The 19737-nt window shown below is 45.4% G+C and overlaps 1 protein-coding gene and 1 non-coding gene across 2 annotated transcripts in view; both read right to left on the bottom strand.

Moving 5' to 3' along the window:
* LOC126109630 (corticotropin-releasing factor-binding protein) overlaps window positions 1–19737 on the bottom strand; it is a 1121590-nt gene that overhangs the window by 946528 nt on the left and 155325 nt on the right. The window lies entirely within an intron of this gene.
* On the bottom strand, window positions 2061–2134 carry Trnat-ugu (transfer RNA threonine (anticodon UGU)). Its single transcript has one exon. It is a non-coding gene; the product is annotated as a tRNA-Thr (tRNA).

The following is a 19737-nucleotide window of genomic DNA, read 5'->3' as shown; positions in this document are numbered from 1 at the left end:
CCTTAATAAATAATGCCTTCTCTGCGCGACAGCAAAGGAGATACTATCGAAGACAGTGCTGCCAAAGCAGAGTTACTAAACGCAGTCTTCCGAAATGCCTTCACAAAAGAAGACGAAGTAAATATTCCAGAATTCGAATCCAGTACAGCTGCCAACATGAGTAGCGTAGAAGTAAATATCCTCGGAGTAGTGAAACACCTTAAATCACTTAATAAAACCAAGTCTTCTGGTCCAGACTGTGTACCAATTAGGTTCCTTTCGGAGTATGCTGATGCATTATCTCCATACTTAACAACCATATACAACAGTTCGCTCGACGAAAGATCCGTACCCAAAGACTGGAAAGTTGCATAGGTCACTCCAATATTAAAGAAAGGTAGTAGGAGTAATCCACTAAATTACAGGCCCATATCGTTAACGTCGATATGCAGCAGGACTCTGGAACGTATGTGTTCGAACACCATGAATTACCTCGAAGAAAACCGTCTATTGTCACACAGTCAACATGGGTTTAGAAAACATCGTTCCTGTCAAACTAGCTCTTTATTCACATGAGTGGTATTGACAAGGGATCTCAGATCGATTCCGTATTTCTGGATTTCCGGAAGGCTTTTGACACTGTACCACACAAGAGGCTTGTAATGAAATAGCGTGCATATGGAATATCGTCTCAGTTATGTGACTGGATTTGTGATTTCCTATCAGAGAGTTCACAGTTCGTAGTAATTGACGGAAAGTCATCGAGTAAAACAGAAGTGATTTCTGGCGTTCCCCAAGGTATTGTTATAGACCCTTTGCTGTTCCTTATCTATATAAACGATTTGGGAGACAATCTGAGCAGCCGTCTTCGGTTGTTTGCAGATGGCGCTGTCATTTGTCGATTAATAAAGTCATCAGAAGATCAAAACAAACTGCAAAAGATTTAGAAAAAAAAATATCTGAATGGTGCGAAAAGTGGCAGTTGACCCTGAATAACGAAAAGTGTGAGGTCATCCACATGAGTGCTAAAAGGAACTCAAACTTCGGTTACACGATAAATCAGTCTACTCTAAGTGCTGTAAATTCAACTAAATACCTAGGTATTACAAATACGAACAACTTAAATTGGAAGGAACACATAGAAATTGTTGTGGGGAAGGCTAACCAAAGACTGCGTTTTATTGGCAGGACACTTAGGAAATGTAACAGGCCTACTAAGGAAACTGCCTGCACTACGCTTGTCCATCCCCTTTTAGACTACTGCTGCGCGGTGTGGGATCCTTGCCAGATAAGACTGACGGAGTATATCGAAAAAGTTCAACGAAAGGCAGCACGTTTTGTATTATCGCGAAATATGGGAGAGAGTGTCACAGAAATGATACAGGATTTGGGCTGGAAATCGTTAAAAGAAAGGCGTTTTTCGTTGCGACGGAATCTTCTCACGAAATTCCAATCACCAGCTTTCTCCTCCGAATGCGAAAACATTTTGTTGACACCGACCTACATAGGGAGGAACGATCACCACGATATAGTAAGGGAAATTAGAGCTCGTACGGGAAGATATAGGTGTTCATTCTTTCCGCGCGCTATACTAGACTGGAATAATAGAGAATTGTGAAGGTGGTTCGATGAACCCTCTGCCAGGCACTTAAATGTGATTTGCAGAGTATCCATGTAGATGTAGAATTTGGCAAAACAAGTTGGTTCTTGCTCTGTAGATTTAGCACTAGGGAGAATCAGGCAGAATGCGAGGAACGTGCTTACATCGGAATTTAAAAGACTACAATACACGCACGAAGTCGTAATCGGAACACAATCGTATGAAGCTAGTATGTTCTGAACGAAACCAAAACAAGTACGGCCGACTTTAGGCGACCCGATAACAGAACGAGATGATTATGGTTGCAGCGCTCCCAGTGACGTCACTGTGAATCAAGGTTGTTTTACCGATTTCACCCCATGCTCTCTATTGACCACACAAAACTTCCTGCCTCCTATTATAACGAAACTAGAATTACATATTAATACCTTCAGCTGTTGAAGGGTGTTGATATATATCAACGGAGACAGGTGAAAATGTGTGCCCCGACCGGGACTCGAACCCGGGATCTCGTGCTTACATGGCAGACGCTCTATCCATCTGAGCCACCGAGGTCACACAGGATAGCGCGACTGCAGGGACTCTCTCGCGCACGCCTCCCGCGAGACCCACATTCTCACCTTGTACGTCCGAACAATACATTTGTTGTGTCCCACCAAACGCACTCATTGCTCATGGAAGACAGCCTTAGGCTAGGCGCAAATTGAGAAGCGTATAGCACGTGTGACGTGACACGACACTACAGTGCGACACGCACGTTCCGCACGGGTCACGCGGGTGCAACGCATATTGCGACGCGTACACCGTACTTCGCACGCGCCGACTGGCGACGCTCTGCGCTGACTGAACCGAAGCGCGCGCAACCTCTTATCTTTCTCAAACGATTTTACAGAAACTATTCTCTGAAAATATATGATTTTTGCCTTACTTGTAGCGTTACATATCAGCTTCGTGACGAAGTGCCCATCACCTCGCTAATGACCAGTCTTATTGTGATGTACACATTTTAGTAAGACACTACGCAAAACTCAAAAAGTTTGCAACGAAAATTAGGGGTCGCTATGATTTTGCGTTTGGTGGGTATTACACCATATGTTGCTGCGTATGAAATTTAGCTAACATGCTGAATTTTTGTTTAGACTTGGGAGGAGATCTCTATCTGCCTCCGATATCGAGGAAATTGATCTCATGTAGCGCACTCACTTCCGATCTCACGCCCGCGAGAATGAAACACTCGCAACATCTCACGTATCTCCTAAACCGCTCGAGACATCGAAACGAAAGTTTGGCGAATGATAGCACACAAGGAGGAGAGTGTTTTGCCAGTTATTAAACACACGGTACTTTCTTATCTATGGCGATATATCACTACTTGTACTTTTTTTACTTATTTCGCTCCAGTGACAGTAATTTTTTAAGAGTTATCGACAGCTAGCGAAACAAGAGCTTCCTAGTATGAAAATAAAAATGAAATTTCTTCTTTTATGTTACTGCAAACCGATACTATGAGGTTTTTCGTAAGCTATTGAGCTCTGTGATTGCCAGTTACTTGTTTAATGTGGCCCTCCGTTTCGGAATTCTGTCTCAATAGCTGCTGTGAGATGAGTTTGGCAAATTACACTGTGACAAAGGAAGTACGATTAAATAAGTGACCAAGAGAAATGTGGCCTTTACTCATAAATAGTGATGCTTCTTCGAATGAGATAAGGCTAACAACTCACACAAAAACAGATTGGCAATTCTGTTGGAATTTTGGTGGAATCCCCGTAACCCATCGTATTTTTAACACTGAGCGACTGGAATGGAAAGTTACCGAAGGATTTTATTCCTTCTCTTGATCTGATTACTATTAAAATAATGACGAGCGTTCCTTCAGGCGGAATGATAGGCACATGCCTGTTTACTCACCTACGGCTTGCCAAACTGGCAATGCGTGATCGCGAATAAAATAGTTGTTATTGAGAAAAATAAACAATCGATCTGTCGTACAACACAATGGTCAGTGTATTGTCAGCAGCGAAGGATAACGCGCGACAGGAATGCACAAGCTAGCCATGTGTGCCTTGTGAGATGCAGTTCGTAAAACATTGTCATGAAAGTAGATCTGCCTTTGTCAGCAGCACATTTCAACAAATTAAATATATCTAATCATAACACTCTTTTAGTATATTCCTACTTTCGTAATAATACCGACCATTTTCTTCATTTGTGTAGCCTGTTGTATAATTAGTTTATTAATGCTGATAATGCCCATGCAACAATTGAAATGCTTTTTCTCATCACGGCGAACCAATTAAAACATTGTTATTTGTGACTGCTTTTCGACTGTTTCTAGCTTGCAGTGGAAATATGTTGTTCACATGCATGTAGTACAGTGTGTCGTATTACATTATTACATCCATATCAGAGTAATCACAGTGAAACTTCTATACTTCAGATCTTTGACGCTTTTTACCAGAAGCACAAAGGGATCACACCTGTGGAGATTATCCCTTTCTAAATTTTTGTAACAGATCGTACAGATACGCTAGGTTACTAGGCAGCGAGAAGATAAACTTGCTTCCTTATTAACTACCTCCTGTCCCTTCTTGCGATCTGAAAACATCGCGGAGGCATATGGTGCAACTCCAGCGGCCAATGGCTCATCAGTTACTGAAGTATACATTTTTCTTGACAGAAGAAAAACAAAACAAAACTATGCAGATATAAATAACAGAAAAGTATAACGTGCTAACGAAGAAAGCTGGAGCGTTTAAATGGCGAAAAACGAAACACTACCCAAAGGCAATAAAATTCAGTACACAGTAAGGCAAAATTTATCGTATGGGCAATATTACCACTGCTCATATGCGCCGTTCCGATGTGAGCACATGGCCGGGCTACTTTTCCGCTCCCCGCCTCGAATTTCCTACGGTGCTAGCGAGGCACGTGCGACGTGCGGCGCGAGAAACTGTGCCTCAACCCAACGCCGCGCGACCTGGCGCAGGCGCGTGTCGCGTCCCAGTCGCGTCGCGTCGCAATTTGCGCGGTCCCATTTGAACCCGTGACGTTACAAAAACGCGCGCTGCGCTGCGTCGCGCTATACGCGTCTCAATTTGCGCCTAGCCTTACCAAGTCCAGTAAGGGTTCGGGTAACATGTTTGCATCCGCACAGAAGGCGGTCATGGCCGGTATTGCCAGAACTATATACTTATATGGATACATGAGATAGTCCCTGCAGTCGCACTATCCCCTGTGCCCTCGCTGGCTCAGATGGATAGAGCGTCTGTCATGTAAGCAGGAGATCCCGGGTTCGAGTCCCGGTCGGGGCACACATTGTCACGTGTCCCCGTTAGGAACGCCCGTCAGCAGTTGAAGGTATTTATATGTAATTCTAATTTCGTTCTAGACGGCTGCAGGTCATCAATGGCGTCTGTTCTTCCGAACATATCCACAGAAGTATATACCTATTATAATGGCGGGTCCGCCTATTGTGACATCTCGTCGTCAACTCCGCTTTACATAGGCGTGTCCGAATACCCATCACCAGATAACACAGTAGAGAGAGTCATAATTTCATCCGCTTAATACGCGAAGGAAACAGGGCGTAAAAATCGCTAATATTTATACGATGTACCCTCGGCCTTGCACTGCACAGTGGGTTGCGAAGTATAGCGAGACGCCTACACGTATCTGCGGAACTGAAAGCCACCATTCGTGCAGAAATCAGAAACATCCCTATACAGACAGCTGAATGTGCCGTGAACGATTCACAGCCCATATTGTTTGAGTGTCAACGTTAACAATGGTGGGCACGTACAAGACATCATTTTCAAAATACGAACAGCACAAGAAACAGCAATTGGCGCGGGTTTCGTTGTCGCGATTGAAAATGTTTTACAACATACCCCTCGGACAATTTCGCTGTATCTGAACTTGCCTGTTTTTCTGTCACACCCCGTATATCGCTCCTCTTTGTAATGACTGAGGTCGAACTTGTGTGTCTGCCTTTGTAAAGAATGGTATGTAAAGGTAATTCGACGTTGACGTGCGAGTCGTTATTGAAGTTGACGAACAACCGATGGACCAGGATGTTGGTGAGTTTCAATCACAACGCCTGTGCAACACCGGTACAGCCATTAGACTGTAAACTGCTTAGGTTTCCATTCAGACATGTTGGAAAATTTCTATCTTCTCAACAGAACCAGATCGAATTCGGCCGCAACATTCGTTCCCGCTGAAGAGACGAACAAAGGCATTTTCAGTTTGCCTGCTTTCCGCAGTTAATTTCTACTGCCTGCCAGAACAAAACACAGTCTTTGCCGCGAATGTGTATGGAAGAAACGCAGCGGTCAAATGCTCACTGTGGTATTAAGTGCCTCAAAATAAAGGCAGTAGGTCTTCTGAAACAGAGCTGACAGTTAATACCACCGGGTGGCCAAACATTAATTAAAGCCGGCGGTCGTCCTTTGTTTGCACTGAAGATGAATTCGTCTCTTGACTTCGAGTCGTCGCGACTCCGCGTTTCACATATGAACAGATAATAGCTTTAATAGAAACATGGCAGGGTTTTCATCAGGCAAAGAAAGAATCTGACTTCAGAAATATAGGTAGTGCAATGTAACATTTGCTTGGTTGGTCGGGGGAGGGAGGGGGGGGGAGAGGGGACCAAACAGCGAGGTCATCGTCCCCATCGCGGCAGGGAAGGATGGGGAAGAAAGCTGGCCTTACCCTTTCAAAGAAAGCATCCCGACATTTGCAAAGAGCGAAAGGAAGTGTCGAACGTAGCAATGATTATGATACACTCCTGGAAATTGAAATAAGAACACCGTGAATTCATTGTCCCAGGAAGGGGAAACTTTATTGACACATTCCTGGGGTCAGATACATCACATGATCACACTGACAGAACCACAGGCACATAGACACAGGCAACAGAGCATGCACAATGTCGGCACTAGTACAGTGTATATCCACCTTTCGCAGCAATGCAGGCTGCTATTCTCCCGTGGAGACGATAGTAGAGATGCTGGATGTAGTCCTGTGGAACGGCTTGCCATGCCATTTCCACCTGGCGCCTCAGTTGGACCAGCGTTCGTGCTGGACGTGCAGACCGCGTGAGACGACGCTTCATCCAGTCTCAAACATGCTCAACGGGGGACAGATCCGGAGATCTTGCTGGCTAGGATAGTTGACTTACACCTTCTAGAGCACGTTGGGTGGCACGGGATACATGCGGACGTGCATTGTCCTGTTGGAACAGCAAGTTCCCTTGCCGGTCTAGGAATGGTAGAACGATGGGTTCGATGACGGTTTGGATGTACCGTGCACTATTCAGTGTCCCCTCGACGATGACCAGTGGTGTACGGCCAGTGTAGGTGATCGCTCCCCACACCATGATGCCGGGTGTTGGCCCTGTGTGCCTCGGTCGTATGCAGTCCTGATTGTGGCGCTCACCTGCACGGCGCCAAACACGCATACGACCATCATTGGCACCAAGGCAGAAGCGACTCTCATCGCTGAAGACGACACGTCTCCATTCGTCCCTCCATTCACGGCTGTCGCGACACCACTGGAGGCGGGCTGCACGATGTTGGGGCGTGAGCGGAAGACGGCCTAACGCTGTGCGGGACCGTAGCCCAGCTTCATGGAGACGGTTGCGCATGGTCCTCGCCGATACCCCAGGAGCAACAGTGTCCCTAATTTGCTGGGAAGTGGCGGTGCGGTCCCCTACGGCACTGCGTAGGATCCTACGGTCTTGGCGTGCATCCGTGCGTCGCTGCGGTCCGGTCCCAGGTCGACGGGCACGTGCACCTTCCGCCGACCACTGGCGACAACATCGATGTACTGTGGAGACCTCACGCCCCCACGTGTTGAGCAATTCGGCGGTACGTCCACCCGGCCTCCCGCATGCCCACTATACGCCCTCGCTCAAAGTCCGTCAACTGCACATACGGTTCACGTCCACGCTGTCGCGGCATGCTACCAGTGTTAAAGACTGCGATGGAGCTCCGTATGCCACGGCAAACTGGCTGACACTGACGGCGGCGGTGCACAAATGCTGCGCAGCTAGCGCCATTCGACGGCCAACACCGCGGTTCGTGGTGTGTCCGCTGTGCCGTGCGTGTGATCATTGCTTGTACAGCCCTCTCGCAGTGTCCGGAGCAAGTATGGTGGGTCTGACACACCGGTGTCAATGTGTTCTTTTTTTCCATTTCCAGGAGTGTATAACTCTTTGCACTTGTGTTAGAGGTTTCTAGATATCAACTACATCAGCTCAATAGCAGAAAGGCAAATGGTTCAAATGGCTCTGAGCACTATGGGACTTAACTTCTAAGGTCATCAGTCCCCTAGAACTTAGAACTACTTAAACCTAACTAACCTAAGGACATCACACACATCCATGCCCGAGGTAGGATTCGAACCTGCGAGCGTAGCGGTCACGCGAGCAGAAAGTCAACTGCACCACGATTCCACATGGACAATCCGATCAGAAGTATCCACACACCTGTTAGTGGACATTACTGTGGTGTATCTCCAACCTTCGCCTTTATCACGTCCTGAAGTCTGCTGGGGACAATTTTAATTGCATGTTTTAGTGTATGCGGAAGGCTGCCCATTCTTCCTCAACAGCCGAAACCGAAGCAGGTAGCGATGTTCGACGCTGCGTTCTGGAGCACTAACTCATCCCACAGGGGTCTGCGCCAGCACCGGTGCGAATGGTCAGAAACTACGTTCCGCTTACGTCGAGTAGGATAGAGAATTTGACTAGTTAGTAACAGAGCGGCAGGACGGACGGTTTCCGACGATTCGGTTCTGACAGTTAGTGTAGTGGCAAGACGGACGACGCGATGATGAAGAGGAGCAGTATGTTTTTATTTTGTCCTTAACAATAACAAAAGACACCACGTGAAGTATTAGTTTGTTATTCATAATTTTACTATCTGTTACCGGCGGCTGTGAACGCGTATTAGTAAAATGAAATTAATTGTGCGTGTGGCATGATTGACTGAAAGATTCCGTTTCGTGTCTGCGGTTGCTTGATTTAAGTCGTCTGATTTGGCGTCGTTTCGGCGACTTGCGAGTGGACGGTGACCGAAGACGACGACGACGACGGCGACACAAACACAAAATCACACGCACACGCATTTTAGAGCGGGGAAAACCCGAGGTTGCGTGGTCATGAGTTATGTAAGATGGGCATGTCGTTGCGATTTTTGGTAGTTATTTATGTGCACGTTAGAGAGAGAGAGAGAGAGAGAGAGAGAGAGACAGACAGACTTGTACGCCCACTGCTTGAATACTGCTCACCAGTGTGTGATCCCTACCAGATAGGGTTGACAGAAGAGAGAGAAGATCCAACGGAGAGCAGCGCGCTTCGTTACGGGATCATTTAGTAATCGCGAAACCGTTAAGGAGATGATAGATAGACTCCAGTGGAAGACTGTAGGAGAGACGCTCAGTAGCTCGGTACGGGCTTTTGTTAAAGCTTCGAGAACATACCTTCAGCGAGGAGCCAAGCAGTATATTGCTCCCTCCTACGTATACCTCGCGAAGACAGCAAGAGGATAAAATCAGAGAGATTAGAGCCCACACAGAGGCATACCGACAATCTTTCTTTCCACGAACAATACGAGACTGGAATAGAAGGGAGAACCGACAGAGGTACTCAAAGTACCCTCCGCCACATACCGTCAGGTGGCTTGCGGAGTATGGATGTAGATGGAGAGATGGAGGGAGGGAGAGAGACAGAGGGAGAGAGAGAGAGAGAGAGAGAGAGAGAGAGAGAGAGAGAATTATGTGCTAGTATACAATCTTTGGTTTTGTTGTGGCACAGGCTGAGCCTGTGCGCAGTCTGAAACGTTCCTAGTTAAAAGTGTGGAAGGTGATGGATGTATTCAATAATTCTGTGTTTGCTTGAAATCGTACGTATTAGCTGAAGAAAGATTTTATAATAAAATAACAGGAAGGATGAATGTGATGCATACATTAAAAGGCGATAAGAATATAAATTTTGATAATGATTTCTTTTAAGTAGTTCGAGGTAAGACTGCATTACTCCGCACCTAATTTGTAGAAATGATTATTGTCAGCGTGTTAAGTTTGTTCAGTGGCTTAGAGCGGAAAGAACTTCCACCCCACTTCCCTGAGTCATGCATTAAGATATCAAGTGATTAAGCTGTTTGTTTTTTAGAGACATTATCTGTTAACATTATACCCTTTTGAAATCATTGTTCACCTTGTTAAACATAGTATTGTTCAGATCAGTATTGCGTGTCGTGAAGATCACGCGAAATTTACTCCGTCTTTTTGAATACACTTTTAGTTCTACAGTCGTGGTCTTGGAATATCGTTTCATAGGAATAGTTACTCTCCCCAACCCAATGTTTAAAGAAGGTTTACTATTACGTATTACCGCAATGCATGACGTGCAATAAAACAGTTTGAATATTGTCTGGAAAGTTTCTTTAAAAATAGAAATCTAACTTAGCCACTGCCTGCTTGCTGTTTGCTATTGTGCTTTTGAGAAATTTGCAACAGTGTTGTCAAGATGCGAGGTAAGTGGAAATTTTGATTAGGGCCAGATAATTGTTTTACTCCATTGCGCATTTAATATAAAGGAAAGTTGTATTCAGATCAATTGCAATTCAGTCCAAATTAGGTTCTGCTTAGTCAAACGTTAGCATACGAGTTGAAATTGGATGACAGTTTTTGGGTACATACACTCATGCTCATAAATTAAGAATAATGCTGATACATGGTGAAACAACGCTCTGGTGGGCGGTGGGTGGTTTGCGGGTTTAAATCACCTCGGGATACGACCATGGTGTCGTCGCACGGTGACGCTGGCAGCAGTCCACATACGCAGAGGTTGTGTTGGTGCATGTCAGAGTACGGTGCAGCGAGTAACTGTGCTGACGTTTTCAGACGTGCTAATGGTGACTGTGTTGAAAATGGCTCAAAGAACACACGTTGATTACGCTAGGGGGGGGGGGGGAGGGGTAGGATACTAGGGCGACTGGAGGCTAGTCAAAAACAGCAGGTCGTAGCACGGGCCCTCCGTGTGCCACGAAGTGTGATTTCAAGATTATGGCAATCATTCCAGCAGACAGGAAACGTGTCCAGGCGCTACAGTACGGGACGTCCACGGTGTACAACGCTACAAGAAGACCGATATCTCACCATCAGTGCCCGCAGACGGCCACGGAGTACTGCAGGTAGCCTTGCTCGGGGCCTTACCGCAGCCACTGTAACAGTTGTCTCCAGACACACAGTCTACAGACGACTGAACAGACACGGTTTATCCGCCCGCAGACCTGCAAGTGCATTCCACTGACCCCTGATCACAGAACAGCCCGTAAAGCCTGGTGTCTAGAACACAGTACATGGACATTGGAACAGTGGTCCCAGGATATGTCCACGAACGAGTCCAGGTATAGTCTGAGCAGTGATTCTCGCCGGGTTTTCATCTGGCGTGAACCAGGAACCAGATACCAACCACTTATGGTCCTTGAAAGGGACCTGTATGGAGGTCGAAGTTTGATGGTGTGGGGTGGGATTATGATTAGTGCACGTACACCCCTGCATGTCTTTGACAGAGGAACTGTAACAGGTCAGGTGTATCGGGACGACGCCGTCCGGTGTGGCCGAGCGCTTCTAGACGCTACAGCCTGGAACCGCGCGACCGCTACGGTCGCAGGTTCGAATCCTACCTCGGGAATGGATGTGCGTGATGTCCTTAGGTTAGTTAGGTTTAAGTAGTTCTAAGTTCTAGGGGACTGATGACCTCAGATATTAAGTCCCATAGTGCTCAGAGCCATTTGAACCATTTTTTTTGTATCGGGACGTTATTTTGCACTAGTATTTCCGCTTTTTCAGGGGTGCAGTGGGTCCCACCTTCCTCCTGATGGATGATAACGCACGGCCCCACCGAGCTGCCATCGTGGAGGAGTACCTTGAAACAGAAGATATCAGTCAAATGGAGTGGACTGCCTTTTCTCCAGACCTAAACCCCATCGAGCACGTCTGGGATGCTCTCGGTCGACGTATCGCTGCACGTTTTTAAGCCCCTAGGACACTTCAGGAGCTCCGACAGGCACTGGTGCAAGAATGGGAGGCTATACCCCAGCAGCTGCTCGACCACCTGATCCAGAGTATGCCAACCCGTTGTGCGGCCTGTGTAGGTGTGCATGGTTACCACATCCCATACTGATGTCGGGGTACATTCGCAGGAAACAGTGGCGTTTTGTATCACATGTGTTTCGGGACGGTTTCTCAACTTATCGCCAATACCGTGGACTTACATATCTGTGTTGTGTGTGTTTCCTATGTGAGTATGCTATTAGAGCCAGTTTTGTGAAGTGCCATGTTGTGTGGCACCAGATTCTGTAATTATCCTTAATTTATGAGCATGAGTGTTTTTTGTTTTTTTGAGTGGGAGGTAAAATTGGGCTAAATATCATCCAGAAACACAAAGTGAGGAACAACTAGTCAGTAACACTAACCACAAGATCTCGAGCCGTTGGCAGTTATCAATACTATATGATTGCGTGGTATCTGTTCTTTCAGGTACGTCATATAATTGATACGCCTAGCTGGGCAGTGGGTCCACTTTCTCCAGTGCGGATGCGCAAAGACACCCGGCCTCCTGTGGGAATCAGACAGTAGCGAACAGCGGGTACAATGGACAGTAACTGCAGATAGGTGCCTCGCTGTGGCCGTGTGGGTCGGCCGCGCAGCTGCGATAACGTTGTGTCCCGGATGGCGCAATGGTTAACGCACCTGCCTAGTAACCAGGAGATCCTAGGTTCGAGTCTCGTCCGCTACACATTTTAGCTCGTCCCCGCTGTTTCGCGTAACGTCCCGCATAACGTCCCCTTCAATTTACTTATCAATATTTTTGTTATGGTGAGTGAAAGTAACGGTAGTCAAATAAAATGTAGACTTTCGAATCTTATTACATACCGTTAAACTGACGAAGAAAGACATTAAATAATTTGTAGTTCGGAATAGCGCAAATTTTGTAATATTCGTACGTGCAATATGTTCAGCTGTCCTGGCGTGTCTGCCTGTTGTCAGCGGCGGTTGTCGGGTGATATTATCGAATGCAGCCCCACCGTGATTGAAGATCCAGGGAATATAAAAGATCTCTGGAAAGAACATTTTAAGAAGCTGTTAAACGCTGAGGAGCAGGTACATGAGGAAACAACAAATAATGGAGAAATTGAGAGTAGTTGGGAAGCAGAATTAGGACAAATTACACGGGAAGAAATGGAAAAGCTGTGAAGATGAATGGAGGGAAAGCCCCAGGACCTGATGAAGTATCAGTGGACATGATAAGAGCAGCAGGTCCAGTGGGCTTGCAGTGGGTGTATAGAGTACTGTCAAGTGTGTGGAGAAATAGTACAATACCTGACGATTGGAGAACAGGAGACATTGTCCCCATCTTCAAGAAAGGCAATAAAAGACTTTGTAAAAACTACAGAGGAATAACCCTTATGAGTCATACAGCCAAGATTTTTTAAAGAATTTTACTAAATCGATTAAGTGAAAAGATGGAAAAGGAGCTGAGTGAAGAACAGCATGGGTTTAGGAAAGGAAGAAGCACGATCGACCTGATTTTTCTATCCGTCAGGTGATGGAAAAAAGTTTGGAGTGTAACAAAAGGGTAATAATGGTTTTTATAGACATAGAAAAGGCATATGACTCAGTGAACAGGGAAATACTGTGGGAAGAAATGAAGAAGATAGATATAGAAGATGGATACATTATGTAATAAAGAAAATGTAGAGAGGATACATTTGTAGAATTAGAACACCACTGGCGAACTCTGAATACTTCGAAATAAGACAAGGACTTAAGCAAGGAAGTATTCTATCTCCTGCAATTTTTAATGTTGTGATGGAGGTAATGAATAGAGCAGTTAAAGATTTAATAAAAGAAAAAGACAAAAAGATGACTTTTGCAGATGATATAGTAATATGGAGTGATAAAGAGGTAGATGTACACTTACACAGTTACAGCTTGATGCGTGAAGGACATAATAAATAGGTATGGATTAAAAATAAGTAAAGATAAGAGTGAAGTAATGGTATTTGGAAGAGAGAAAGGGATCAACGAAAATACTGCCTTGAATGGAGAACCCCTCAAAGTCGTAGAAAGTTTCACTTATTTAGGGAGTGGAATATCTAGGGATGGAAAAATAACGAATGAAATTAATAAGTTACAGAAGGGAGGCAATTTCTACCAAAAAATAAAACACCTGACTTGGAATAAGGAAGTTTCAGAAAAAGCAGAACTCCTTGGGTATAAGAATTATTACTTCCCAATTGTCAACTATGGTGGAGAAACATGGACAATGACAGAAAGGGACTGGAGCAGACTGGAAACAGGGGAAAAACAAGAATGGACAGAGTAAGGAATGTAGAGATCACAAAGGAGAGAAGAAAGTATGAGAGAAGAAATTGAAAAAAAGAGATTAAGATGGTATGCATGGGCAGAGACTCCCTAAAATTATGGGAGAACTAAAGATGGATGGGAAAAGACTTAGAGGGCGCCCAAGAACACGGTGGAAAATGGGAGTGAGAATATCTGTTGAAAGGAGAAGTGTGACCTGGCAGCAAGTGGAGGAAGAAAAGTGGTGGGAAGACCGAGGCAGATGGAGAGGACTCGTCAGCATCCAGACCCGGCAGTAGCTGGAGCGGGATTCGGATATAGATAGATAGCCCCACTAAAATCGTGCCACATTCTACGTGTAAAGCCACAAAGTCTCTTTGTTCGTCGTACAGCATTTAAAGCACACTGTCGTTGAGACTCGTCAGCTGTCTCACAAGCTCTAAGAGACCCGTGATGCTTTGTGGCTAAAATGCAACGGGCTTGTGACTGGTATTAGTATGGAATTACGGAGTAAGCGCGTTGAGGACTGTAGAAGCGTCATATTCATTACGTTAAATCGTATTTTGTAGAGCATACCAAACAGTAACAACACTTTTACAAATATAATGTAGTTCAGAAGTCAAGGAATAAATACCTATTCTGAAGAGTAAGCGTTGTTTTATATTTTACTACAGACTTTCAAATGTAACCTATGTTCTTCCCCAGCGTTCAAGCTGTCTCCATACCAAATTTCAATCGACAGTTACTTTCGCGGCCACTCCCGCCGGAGGTTCGAGTCCTCCCTCGGACATGGGTGTGTTCGTTGTTCTTAGCATAAGTTAGTTCAAGTAGTGTGTAAGTCGGGGGACCGATGACATCAGCAGTTTGGTTCCTTAAGAGCTCTCGCTCTCGCTCTCTCTCTCTCTCTCTCTCTCTCTCCCTCTCTCTCTCTCACACACACACACACACACACACACACACATTTTGAGTTACTTTCGCATTCATAACATTAGTATGGATTTCTAATGTTGGGTGAAGCAATCACCTCAAGATGAATATAAATAAATCCATGAGACTTTTGGATTTGAGAATTTTGCAATCGTTAGCTCGCCTTTTATGCCAAAACAATATACATAGGAAAATCGCAACTGGGGCGTAAAAATGGTAGAAGCCGGCCTTGGGGAAACTAAATTGAGGCTCCAGACAAATGTTGGTAAATGAGAGGCAATACTGACGCTACAAAGCATTACGGCTGCATAAAAGTAAAGCTACGTTTATACGAGGGTCGTCCAGTAAGTAATACACCACTTTTTTTTTCTCGGAACATATTTATTGGTAAGAGTCAGAGGGTTGTGTTGGGTTGTTTGGGGAAGGAGACCAGACAGCGAGGTCATCGGACTCATCGGATTAGGGAAGGACAGGGAAGGAAGTCAGCCGTGCCCTTTGAAAGGAACCATCCCGGCATTTGCCTGGAGCGATTTAGGGAATTCAGGGAAAACCCAAATCAGGATGGCCGTCGTCCTCCTGAGTGCGAGTCCAGTGTGCTAGCCACTCCGCCACCTCGCTCGGTGGTAAGAGTCAGAATACGGTGACAATATACATCAATATGTCTTGTCCATGTCGTATTTTTCTGCGTAACCTCCATCACGTTCTATGGCCGTATGCCAACGTTGTGGAAGAGCATATAAACCCTGTTGGTGAAAGCTCTCGCCCCGTACGCGAGCCAAGTTTTCACTGCATGACTGTCCGCCCCCGGTAGCTGAGTGGCCAGCGCGACAGAATGTCAATCCTAATGGCCCGTGTTCGATTCTCGGCTGGGTCGGGGATTTTCTCCGCTCAAGGACTGGGTGTCGTGTTGTCCTTATCATCATCATTTCATCCCCATCGACGCGCAAGTCGTCGAAGTGGCGTCAAATCGAAAGACTTGCACCAGGCGAACGGTCTACCCGACGGGAGGCCCTAGTCACACGAAATTTACATTTACTGCACGACTGACACTCTGGTCATCTTCAATGTGTGTTCCCCGTAGAGGATCTTCAAGCGATCCAAAGAGATGGATGAGGTGTGAGCATGCGTGGAACACATCGTGAGCACCTCTTTCAATATGCTGGAGTCTCGATCATTGCAGACGCACTTCCAATGCTGACCGACAGCTGTAGAGCCAATTGTCGAGTTGTGATGCGCCGGTCGGCACGAGTAATGGAGTAGGCTCGATCCGGCATGTCTCGAGCGGAGACTGCGACAGGACGTCCCGAGAGTGGCTGATCATGAAGCTCTGTTTCTGCATTTCCTCAGGCTCTAACTTTCTTTACCCATCGCCCGACTGCACTCCTATCAACGGCAGCATCGCCATACACTGCACACTAACGTATGTGGATGATCACCTCTGTTTCTTTTTCTGCATTTAAGAGTTCAATAACAGCACTCTGCTTGTAACGTGAGTCTTAAGTAGACGCCATTTTGACACTGTGCTACGGCTCTAACATCTGCCAGAACGGTTCGAAACTTCATCGGATCGGAGCACATAACAAACATCAAACATGAAACACGAACAAGGACGTTCGATTATGTATGTTAATGGCGTTTTTTTTTTTTTTTTTTTTTTTTTTTTTTTTTTTTTTTTTAATGTGTGGCCTTACTTACTGAACAAGCCTCGTAGCATTTGTATATTAAGACAACGTTTTGCTAATGTTGACTGGGCTGTACTCCTTCAAATTCTGAAGGTGATACGAATAAAATGCAGAGAGCAAAGGTTATTTTCTACTCAGAAATCAGATTGCAGTTGTAAGACTCTAAGGGCGCGGAAAGGAAGCAGTGGTTGATGAGAGATTGAAACAGAGGTGTAGCATATCCACAGTTTTGTTTAATCTGCAGACTGCAGACAAGTTGTGAAGGAAACCAAAGAAAAATTTGTATAGGGAATTAAAGTTAAGAGAGACGAAATAGAAACTTTGAGGTCTGCCAGTGATATTGTAATTCGACCAAAGACGGCAAAGGACTTGCTGGAACAGTTGAACGGATTGCAGAGTGCCTTGAAAAAGAAGAACAAAAGGGTAACGGGATCTAATCGAATTAAATCAGGCGATGGGCAGGGAATTAGACTAGGAAATGAGACACTAAACCAGTATAGAAGTTTAGCTATTTCGGCATGAGAATAAATCAAATATAAAATGCAGACTGGCAACAGCAAGAAAACATTACTGATTAAACGATACTTCTCTACATACATACATACATAGATACATACTATAAAAACTAACGTGTGTATGTATGTTCCCCATCTCGTCCCAACCACTTGATTGACTTTAACCAACCGTGGTATTCACATCCCTTACTATCAGGTGACAATCGCTGTGGTAGTAAGAATCATCTACCTCTCATAGTTCAGGAAATACGAAATCGTAAACAACGAGATGCGTGAAAATTGCCGCATCAACGTTGAAATTGATTATTCTGGGGTACTAAATCTATTCGCAAGAAATTTTGCAGACAGTGTCCAAATATTCCGCTAAATGCGCACACAAAATTATGTCATGGTACCACACATAGTTCAGTAGCTATGACGTCATAACCATTGAGATGCGTGAAAAGTTGTCGCATCATGCGCGACATATAAATTTATTACCTCTTTGCTACCAACTCCGTTCGCAACATCTTTCCCAGATACAATCCACATATACCGCTCACTTGTCCTGCACTAATATATCACACTACGACACATAGTTCAAGATATGTGACGTCATAAACCTGAGATACGTGAAAAAATTCCGCATCATGCGTGTAGTTTTAATACCTTTAGTCTTTGCTACTGAGTCCTACAGTCGAGTCAAATTAAGGAAATCCCTAACAACAGGCAGCGGTTTTTGACAGCTTTCAATTGCGAAGAGCAAACGGCTGTAGGCGAGAACAATAGCCGTCTATATAACAAGAGCTATGAAAAGACGTTGCCAGAGACTTGCAATGCAGACAGGCGAAGAAGCGGCGTTAAGCGTACAGAAACTGTTTCTTAATTTGAGTACTGTACGTATACATTTGAAAATTATACATATTTCTTTGTACGACTGTTTCATAATATCAAAGGTGTTTTCACGAATACATGTAAATGAATTTTTTTTTCGATACTAGACTACGAACAATTCAAAAAAATGTTCAAATGTGTGTGAAATCTTATCGGACTTAACTGCTAAGGTCATCAGTTCCCAAAGCTTACACACTACATAACCTTAAATTATCCTAAGGGCAAACACACACACCCATGCACGAGGGAGGATTCGCACCTCCGCCGGGACAAGCCTCACAGTCCATGACGGCAGCGCCCTAGACCGCTCGGCTAATCCCGCGATTCCTTCTGTTTTCGTTTCTAGAAGAAAATTAGCAAATTGAGTACTTGGGAAATGCCAGATTTGTTTGTTACAATATAGATTTAAAAGTTAGGAAGTATTTTCTGAAGGTACGACAGCGTGCTGAAAAGTAATGCCTCTGAATTTGTTATTCCGTTCTCAGTATCGGTTGATATGTTACGCGTCATGCGAATTACTCGGACCGAGTAATGTGACTCAGTGGTTAGCGCACTGGACTCGCATTCGGAGGGCCGACGGTTCAAACCCGGGTCCGGTCGTCCTGATTTAGGTTTTCCGTGATTTCTCTAAATCGCTTCAGGCAAATGCAGGGATGGTTCCTTTGAAAGGGCGCGGCCGACTTACTTCCCCATCCTTCCCTAATCCGATGGTACCGATGACCCCGCTGTTTGGTCGCCTGCCCCCAACCATCCAAACAACCATATTACTCGGTAGACTTTCCCGCTTCGCTCACGAAAGTTGTAACCTTCTTCCGCTAGAAGACTCGGAATTGAAGCCTGTAACATTGCGGCATGTAAAATAACTACACTACTGCCCATTAAAATTGCTACACCAAGAGGAAATGCAGATGATAAACGGGTATTCATTGGACAAATATATTATACTAGAACTGACATGTGATTACATTTTCACGCAATATGGGTGTATAGATCGTGAGAAATCAGTACTAAGAACAACAACCTCTGGCCGTAATAACGGCCTTGATACGCCTGGGCATTGAGACAAACATAGCTCGGATGGCGTGCACAGGTACAGCTGCCCATGCAGCTTCAACACGGTACCACAGTTCATCAAGAGTAGTGACTGGCGTATTGTGACGAGCCAGTTGGTCGGCCACCATTGACCAGACGTTTTCAATTGGTGAGAGATCTGGAGAATGTGCTGGCCAGGGCAGCAATCGTACGTTTTCTGTATCCAGAAAAGGCAGCACAGGACCTGCAACATGCGGTTGTGCATTATCCTGCTGAAATGTAGGGTTTCGCAGGGATCGAACGAAGGGTAGAGCCACGGGTCGTAACACATCTGAAATGTAACGTCCACTGTTCAAAGTGCCGTCAATGCGAACAAGAGGTGACCGAGACATGTAAGCAATGGCAGCCCATACCATCACGCCGGTTGATATGCCAGTATGGCGATGACGAATACACGCTTCCAATCTGCGTTCGCAGCGATGTCACCAAACACGAATGCGACCAACATGATGCTGTAAATGGAACCTGGATTCATCCGAAAAAATGACGTTTTGTCATTCGTGCACCCAGGTTCGTCGTTGAGTACACCATCGCAGGCTCTCCTGTCTGTGATGCAGCGTCAAGGGTAACCGCAGCCTCGGTCTCCGAGCTGATAGTCCATGCTGCTGCAAACGTCGTTGAACTGTTCGTGCAGATGGTTGTTGTCTTGCAAACGTCCCCATCTGTTGACTCGCCAATCGAGACGTGGCTGCAC

Source organism: Schistocerca cancellata, chromosome 12, assembly GCF_023864275.1.
Source record: "Schistocerca cancellata isolate TAMUIC-IGC-003103 chromosome 12, iqSchCanc2.1, whole genome shotgun sequence".
Classification (NCBI taxonomy): Eukaryota; Metazoa; Arthropoda; class Insecta; order Orthoptera; family Acrididae; genus Schistocerca; species Schistocerca cancellata.
This window is presented reverse-complemented; position numbering and strand designations above follow the sequence as displayed.